An 8,976-nucleotide genomic window follows, 5' to 3' on the forward strand; every position below is an offset into this window, starting at 1 on the left:
GAGTGCTCTACCACTTGAGCCACAGCGTCACTTCTGGCTTTCTAGTGGTTTATTGGAGATAAGAGTCTCACAGACTTTCCTGCCAAGGCTGGCTTTAAACCGAGATCCTCAGATCTCAGTCTCCTGAGTATCTAGGATTACAGGCGTGAGCCACCGGCACCCAGCTCAAGTTTGCTTTTTAGAGCACATTTTTTTAGTCAGTCGTGGGGCTTGAACTCTGGGCCTGGGCGCTGTCCCTCAACTCTTCAGCCCAAGGCGAGCACTCTACCACTTGAGCTCAAGTGCCACTTCCGGTTTTCTGGTGGTTTATTGGAGATGAGAGTCTCACGGACTTTTCCTACCTGGGTTGGCTTTGAATTTTGATCCTCAGATCTCAGCCTCCTGAGTAGTTAGGATTACAGGCGTGAGCCACCGGCACCTGGCTAAGCAATTATTTTTGTTTGCTTAAATTATGTGGGCAGAGTAAGGGGTTTCCCTCGTGACATTTCCAGACTTAACCAGGTTCTTAGTCTTCCTTCCCCAGATTCCTTCTCTGCCCCCGCTTCACCCCCCCTTTTCCTTTACATGAATTTGTTGGTTTGTTTTCTTTTCCTTCCTTCCTTCCTTTTTCTTTCTTTCTTTCTTTTTTTCTTTCTTTCTTTCTTTCTTTCTTTTTCTTTCTTTCCTTCTTTTTGTTGGTCATGGGGCCTGAACTCTGGGCCTGGGCGCTGTCCCTCAGCTCTTCAGCTCAAGGCTAGCACCCTACCACTTGAGCCACAGTGCCACATCTGGATTTTTTCTGCTTATGTGGTGCTGAGGAATCGAACCCAGGACCTCATGCATGCAAGGCAAGCACTCTACCATTGAGCCACCTTCCCAGCCCTGGTTTGTTTCCTTTTCTCCTAACTTGTAGGTGATATTTGTGGGACTGACTTCTTTCATTTAACATGAAGATCTCCTGTTGTTCAAAGAATATCATTTCCTTCTTGGTGGCTGAATAGTACTCCCATACATAGATATACCACATTTTCTTCATCCACCTCTGTGGATACACACTGAGGCTGGTTCCATAACACAGCCATTGTCAGCAGGGCTGCCATACCTCCAGTTCTTTTCACTTTCATTATATTCCAGGTAGGGTCACAAAGGTATACCTGGGGTGGACCCTGTTTCTACTCTTTATGTTTCCTGAGTAGTTGGGATTACAGACATGAGCTACCACACCTGGCTGGATTCTTTTGTCTATCTAGAAATGATATGGATTCTCTGACTCTCTTTGTCCTCATACTCAGTGCTGCTGACCTCACCCAGCCACATAGCTATGCACCTCTGGTGTCTGTAACTCAGCCTCAATGTCTGCTGTGTAACAAGCAGCCCCAGAAGCTGGGGACTGGATGAGATGGATGAGGAGGCCAGGGATGGGGTCCAGTTGTAGAGAAACAGCCCTTTCCCACCCTGCTGGCCTCCCCTTGGCCCAGCTGGTCACCACGACCTAACCATCTCTGTATCTGGCCCTCAGGGGCTGGTGCAGTATGGTGGACAAGGCCCAGAGATGTCTGGTTGAGTTCTGGTTCACCATTTATTGCCTGTGGTATTAGTCAGGTTCTCCTGTGTGGGCTGTTTTCTTACCTGGGCCACAGGTGCTCAGAAGTGCTACACATGCTGGGTATGAGATGGGGGATGGTGGGTAAGGGCTGGGGTGGGACCCTGACGCACTCAGGCAGTGACCCCAGGCCACTCAGTCTCTGCTCATAAAATTTAGAAACCTAATCAATCATGACCCCAGCTGGGAACTGGTGGCTCACGCCTATAATCCTAGTCACTCAGGAGGCTGAGATCTGAGGATCGCAGGTCAAAGCCAGCTTGGGCAGGAAAGTCTGAGACTCTTATTTCCATTGAACCACAAAAAGCTGGAAGTGGAGCTGTGGCTCAAATGGTAGAGTACAGCCTTGAACGCAGAAGCTCAAAAACAGTACCCAGGCCCTGAATTCAATTCCCAAGATCAGTACAAAAAAAAGAAAAAAGAAAAGAAAAAAAGCAAGCAAGCATGAAATTAAATTTAAAAAGAAAAGGAATGGTGTCCTCAGCCCAGTGGGGGAGGGAGGCTCACTCCCCAGTGCAAATCCCCTGGGTGTCACAGCCATATGGGGACTCAAGTCTGTGTCCCTACAAGGGCACTAGGTGCCCACCCGTGCCCCAGGGGCAGTGTGGGAAGTTTTCTCTGCTGGAGAACGTTCCTGAACACTGGGGCAGATGCTGGAACCTGCCAGCAGCCTTCCATGCAGAAACGCCATCATCACCTGGAGAGGGAGGCAGGCCCGTCCCCATCAGCCGGTGCCCGGTGAAATGGGACCGGGCAGCTGATACTGGACACCCTCCGGGCAGCCAGCCTCTGGCCCAGGCCAAGCCCCAGCCAGCGAGCGGAAGCTGAGGCAGCGCTGGCTGGAGGCTGGGACTTGCTTTCCAACAATTGTCTGAAAATAGCCTGGGTGGCTCACGAGGAAATGAGTCCCGTACCATGTCCCCGTCACGGGGGACAGCAGCAGCAGGAAGGCTCCTTGTGTGTAGGGGGAGGGGATCTAAGGCCTTCTGACCCCAAGAGACCCCGGCACCATGGAGCCAGAAGGCGAGGTGGGGTACACTGCCTCCCCCTAGGGGCTTCAGCTTCTTCATCCCAGGCTGGGAGGGCTGGAGAGGAACTGAGTGAGTGGCAGATACTCTGGCTATTAAAATTTAAAAAAAAGCCAGCCCAGGTGCTGGCCTCTCATACCTGTAACTCGGGCTACTCAGGAGGCTGAGATCTGAGGATTGCGGTTCAAAGCCAGCCCAGCAGGCAGGAAAGTCCTTGAGACTAGAAAATTAGAAGTGCAGCAGTGGCTCAAGTGGTAGAGCACTAGCCTTGAGCACAAAGAAGCTCAGAGACAGCACCAGGCCCTGATTTCAAACCCAAGGACTGGCATAGAAGAAAAGAAAAAAAGCTAGTGCTGGGTGCCAGTGGCTCACATCCGTAATCGTAGCTACTCAGGAAGCTAAGATCTGAGGATCACAGTTCAGAGCCAGCCCAGGCAGGAAAGTCTGTGAGACTGTTATCTCCAATTAACCACCAGAAAACTGAAGTGCACTGTGGCTCAAGTGATAGAGCGCTAACCTTGAGCTGAAGAACTCAGGGACAGCACCCAGGTCCTGAGTTCAAGCCCCAGGACTGAAAAAAAGAAAACTGAGTGAGAGTATGATGCCCTGAGTTCAAAGTTCAAGCCTCAGTACTGGTGTACACACACACACACACACACACACACACACACACACACACGGTACTCATCCCTAATAACTTCTAAGAAGCTCCAATCTGGAGTCAGGACATGATTACTGAGACCACAGCAGGTAGAAGGGGAGAGGAGCCCCGATCAGGGACAGGGCTGGGTCAGCGGGAAATTTTCTGAAATGAAAACACACCAAAGCTGAAGGTCAGGGCTGAGTGTAGAGCGTGAGAAGCAGGAGAGTCTCCCATCCACTCACACCAAGGATGGGTACAGGAAGGTCCCAGGGTACCCCTGAAGGAAACATTCTGCAGTAAAGCCTCACATAAACACCTCGTGACTTCTCGTGCCCTATAGAAATGTGGCTCACAGGGACCTGTCCCAGAGATTCCTGGGGGGTGTCCAGGCCTCTGCTGGGGTTACAGCTGGTCCACCTCCTCTTTCACAAGGGTCAGGCAACGGCCCTTGAAATAATGAATTTGAGTTCTCCAAGCCCAGCCACTGAGACACAGGAACTGTGCCATTATCTCTCTCTGTGTGTGTGTGTGTGTGTGTGTGTGTGTGTGTGTTTGTGTTGGTACTGGGACTTGAATTCAGGGCCTGAGCACTATCCTTTAGCTTTTCCATTCAAAGCTGGTGCTTTACCACTTAAACCACAGCTCCATTTCTGGCTTTTTGGTAGTTAATTAGAGATACGAGTCTCATGGACTTCCCTGTGCTGAGCCAGGCTTTCAACCACGATCCTCAGACTCAGTCTCCTGAGTAGCTAGGATCACAGGCATGAGCCACCAGCACCCGGCTTTCTCAAGTATCTTTATTTTATTATTAGTTTTTTAATCTTTGAGGAATTAAGATTTGAACTCGGGGGCCTTCCAATTTCTAGGCAGGTGCTCTATCACTGAGCCACACCTCCAGCCCTTTTTGTGTGTTCACTATTTTGAGCCAGGGTCTCACTTTTTGTCCTGGTGTGTATCTGGACCAAGCCCAGAGCTTCCTATTTAAGCTAGCTGCTAGAGTGGGCTGAAAGATGTGCACCACCCTGTCCAGCTTTTCACTGGCTGAGATGAGGTCTAGAGAACTTTCTTGCGTGAGCTGACCTCATACCACAAGCCTTTTGATCTCTACCTCTTGAGTAACTAGGGTTACAGGCATGAACTACCATGGCCTGCTTCGGCAGGAATATGATGGAATTGCTCTCAAACTCTGAATGGAAAGCGACTATATTGCTTAATCACAAATAAAGATGTCATAATTATGACAGCTGTCTGGGTGACAATCCTGTGCACTTTATAAACATGTTCCCTATGGGCTTTTTCCCTTCTTTTTCTTGCTGTTTCTCCTCTCTTTCTTTCTCTCTCTCTCTCCCTCCTCCCCCCCCTTTCTTTTTGGTTATGAACTTTCTTTTGGGATATGAACTTAGTACCTCAAACTCTTGTTGGGTTGGCACCCTATCACTTGAGACATGCCTCTAGCTCTGCTTTTAGCTAGTTAATTGGAGAGCAAGTCTTGTGGGCTTTTCTGCCCAAGTCAACTTTGAACCCCAATTATCCAGATTTCAGCCTAAGAGAAGCTAAGATTACAGATGTAAGCTTACATCTGCCTGCTCCCTTTCCCACCCCCACACTGCTGGTACTTTTTATTTTTATTTTTTGCCAATCCTAGGGCTTGAACTCAGGGCCTGCGCACTGTCCCTGAGCTTCTTTTGCTTAAGGCTAGCACTCTGCCACTTGAGCCACAGCACCATTTCCAGTTTTCTGGTGGTTCATTGTAGATGAGACTCACAGATTTTCCTGCCTGGGTCAGTCTTGAACTGTGATCCTTAGAGCTCAGCCTCCTGAGTAGTTAGGTGTCCTTCTGGTACTTTTTGTGTGTGTGTGTCAGTTGTAAGCATGAACTCTGGGACTGGGCACTGTCCCTCAGCTCTTCAGCTCAAGGCTAGTGCTCTACCACTTGAGCCACAGTGCCACTTCCGTTTTTTTTTCTGCTTATGTGGTGCTGAGGAATCGAACCCAGGGCCTCAGGCATGCAAGGCAAGCGCTCTACCACTGAGCCATCTTTCCAGCCCCTCCTGGTACTTTTTAAACAAAGGCTGTTTTTAAACGATGCTGTACCACTTTTCAGAGATAGTAGCTGTTTCACCAGGGCCGTGTGAAGATGTGGAAACCGAAGCCCACCTCCTCCCTCCCCAGGACCTCCTTCTCCCTCTACTCTAAGAGGTTCTGGCTCCTCCAGGAGCTCACCTCTGACCCCTCCTTCACCCAGAAGCCATCAAGGATGAGACATAGAGGCTCCCATCATGCCTGGACAGGCTCCTATTGTGACTCCTGCAGGACCAGCTCAGGGGATTGGCTGGACACCTGCACTCCTGAGAGGAACACAGGCCTAGGAAACTTCCCCGAGGGCACAGCCCTGCCCAGCAGTTGGATGCTGGCTGCTTTTGCACGGAGTACCCTCAGCTGCTGGCCATCTGGCTGTCCATCTGGCAAGGCTTTAACCCCCTCCTGCAGGCCAGCAGGCAGCCCTGGCCCTGGCTATGCACGGTCCACACGCTGCCCACTGGACAAGGGCAGGCACTTACCATGTGCTGCAGCTCCACACCAAAGCCGGAGTTGAACATATTTGGACAGCAAACAGCAGACTTAGGCCTTGCAGACCTGCCTCTACCCCCAGCCTCTGCTACCTGTACAGATGCTGCACGATGTCCTCAAGTCTAGCTTCAACAAGGCTCCAGCCCCACTTTGCTGCTGTCCCAGTCTCCAGATTTTTTTTTTTTGGTCAGTTGTGGGGCTTGAACTCAGATTCAGGGTATTGTCCCTGAGTTCCTTTGCACTAGTGCTTTGAGCCACAGCACCACTTCCCAATTTCTGGAGGTCAATTGGAGATAACAGTTTCATGTGCTTTCCTTACCTGGGTTGACTTTGAACCTCCATCTTCAGTAGCTAGTATTACATCTTGAAGTAGCTAGTATTATAGGCCTGAGCTACCAGTGCCTGTCTCTCCAGGAGAGTCTACTTTTACCCCAAGGTAGCCCACTGCTGCCTGCCCCTTCCCTCTCCCCACTCCCTCTTTAGGATCAGATCCAGCCCACTGCTACAGCGGAGTGATTGATGTCTATGACTTCAATGTGTCTCTCCATTCACCTGCCTTAGCCAGGACCACCTGAGTCCCTGCTGGGGACCCTCTGGGAGGAGGGCAGGGGGGGTGCCTCTCCTGGGATGCCTAGCCTCTTTGTGCAGTGGGCCTTCCCTCCCCCAGGGGCTGGATATGGTGAAGGGCAGATACTGGCATGCAGGCCCCAAGCCCAGGCCCTGTGGGTCACAGGACCTTTCCCAGGGACAGTTTATCAGGACGGAACCAGCCTGGCTTCTGCCCTAAAGCTATAATAAGGGGAGCATTTATCATGGCCAGCCAGGCACCATGGTAGGGAAGAGGGGGAGGTCTGAAGCCACTCAGGAGTGGAACCTGGGTGACCAGGCATGCTGGGACCCAGCACTCAGGAGGCAGAGGCAGGAGAATCCCAGGTTCTAAGCCTCCTGGTCCTCCATGATCACTGTCATATACTACCTCTCCCAGTTCATTCATTGAGGCGGGGTCTTGCTAACTTTTTAATCCAGATCGACCTGGAACTTCAATCCTCCTGATCTCTAGTTCCTGAGTGACTATAGGCATGAGCTACTAATGGTAGGTTTCCTGCTTTTAAGGAATGTATTAGAATAAGACAAGAATGTTATTGTAACAAAAGCTTAATATAAAAAGTCAGAGGGCTGGGAAGGTGGCTCAGTGGTAGAGTGCTTGCCTTGCATGCATGAGGCCCTGGGTTCAATTCCTCAGCACCACATAAGCAAAAAGAAAAAAAAGCTGGAAGTGGCGCTGTGGCTCAAGTGGTAGAGCACTAGCCTTGAGGTGAAGAGCTGAGGGACAGCGCCCAGGCCCAGAGTTCAGGCCCCATGACCGGACCCAATAAATAAATAAATAAAATAAAAAGAGATCGGGTGGATATAGGTGGCTCACTCAGGAAGCTGAGATCTGAAGATCACAGTTCAAAGCCAGCTGGGACAGGAAGGTCTGTTGATGCTTATATCTAGCCAGTAAAAAAAAAAAAAAGCCGAAGTGAAGGAGAGGCTCAAGTAGTAGAGTACTAGCATTAAGTGAAAAGGCTAAAAGATAGCACCTAGGCCCCGAGCTGGTACACACACACAGCTGGTCCTCTGAGAAATCCAAATACTACCTGATGGCTGGGAAAGAGTCTTACCAAAAGCTGCCCACAGGCCACGGGGCAGATCTAGCCCAGTGTGGGACGACAGGCAAGTCATGTTACCAGGTCATTGGTGGTCCCAAGGGGATACATGTGGCCAGTAAGAAGGCCTTGGGAGCGAGAGCAGGAAGCAGCCAGTGTTTCCTATATACCCAGCTGTGCTGCTGTGCTTGTCACCCACATCTGAGCTAGCTTCTCAGCACTTGGTCCTGCTCCTTAGGATGTGGACCCGAAAACACACTCAATGGGGGATGTGCAGGGGAGGTGCTGGGGCAGCGCAGTGTGTGTCACTAGAGCCCAGGTATACCTCCTTCTCTTCTTCTAGCTCTTAGCCCATCATTCTCAGAGAGAGAGAACCCTGAAATACGCCTGGGCCTTGCCTGTGAGGGCTCAGAGAGGGAAGGCTCCAGCTCTGCCCTTTCTCTGTGACAGGAAGTGAAGGCTACCAGAGGTGGGCCCTCACCTGGGGAAGGGGGTGACTCACAGGGCTTCTGGGCCCAGACCCCCTCATCCTGTCTCCGGCCATCTCTAGGGTTGCATCTTGGGGCTCCTCCTGGCTCCTCACTAAGGAGGAAGAGAGTAAGACGTCTACAGATACTTCTAATTCCGTCTTCACAAGAGAGAAGAAATAGTGCTTTTCTTAACTCGGCTACGTCTTTTTAAAAACCTAACACATTGCTTGGTCTAAATGGGAACTCGAAAGGCAGGTGAGGGTGTGTGTCAATGGAGGATTCTAAGCACCCCTTCCTCCTCTGGGGGGCTCACCCGCCCTGCAGGTGAGTGGGTGGTCCTCAGAGCGCGCCCCCCACACCCCTTGACCTGTAACATAGTGCTGGTGCAAGTTTGGGTCTGCACCCACAGCAAGTCCCTCGGATCGGCTCCGCGTGAAACACCTGCAGGACCGGCAGAGAATCCTGGAAGCATAGAAAACGACCTGCAGTCTGGATTGTGGCGTGCAGGCTCCCCAGAAGCCCTTTGCTCTGGCCTACTGTTTCTCCCCTCCCCCCCCCCCCCCCCGTCCCCGCCCCAACCCTGAGCCGTGAGTGTCGCTCCAGCTGCCTACCCAGAACTGGCGACGCGGCGCTGTGCAGGTGAGGGAAGTGAGTGGAGGGGGCGTGGTCTCTGGAGGGAGTGGTTATAGTGGGTGGGCGGGGCATCTCGGCGGGCGTATTTGGGTGAGCGGCACCACGGGTTCCCAGGGGGCGTGGCTCTATGTAGGGGCGGGGCATGAGGGGCGGGGCCTACGCGGCGGGTGGGGCGGTGACGCGCGCCGACGCGCGATCCCGGAAGCGGTGTCAGTGTTGAGGAGCCGGCGGCAGGCGGGCGGCGGGCGGTGGGGACTTGTTGTTCTTGGTGAAGTCGGAACCGGAGCTCGGGGCGGAGGCGGCGGCCGAGGGGAAGCACCGAGGAGGAACGCGCGAGGAAAGCGGGAGACCGCGAGGAGCCGTCGCGCCCGGGCCCCGCGCGACGCCCGCCAGGTAAGGG

At 52.3% G+C, this 8,976-nt stretch overlaps 1 protein-coding gene across 1 annotated transcript in view; it reads left to right on the forward strand.

Moving 5' to 3' along the window:
• The first annotated feature begins 8,806 nt into the window (after window positions 1-8,806).
• The window catches only part of Mafk (v-maf avian musculoaponeurotic fibrosarcoma oncogene homolog K), a 13,138-nt gene continuing 12,968 nt past the window's right edge, over window positions 8,807-8,976 (forward strand). The window contains exon 1 of the mRNA XM_013023521.1: window positions 8,807-8,969. The gene's annotated coding sequence lies outside the window, so the exon portion shown is untranslated. The remainder of the gene's footprint in view (window positions 8,970-8,976) is intronic.

This window comes from Dipodomys ordii, unplaced genomic scaffold (assembly GCF_000151885.1).
Source record: "Dipodomys ordii isolate 6190 unplaced genomic scaffold, Dord_2.0 Scaffold68, whole genome shotgun sequence".
In the NCBI taxonomy this organism is placed as follows: Eukaryota; Metazoa; Chordata; class Mammalia; order Rodentia; family Heteromyidae; genus Dipodomys; species Dipodomys ordii.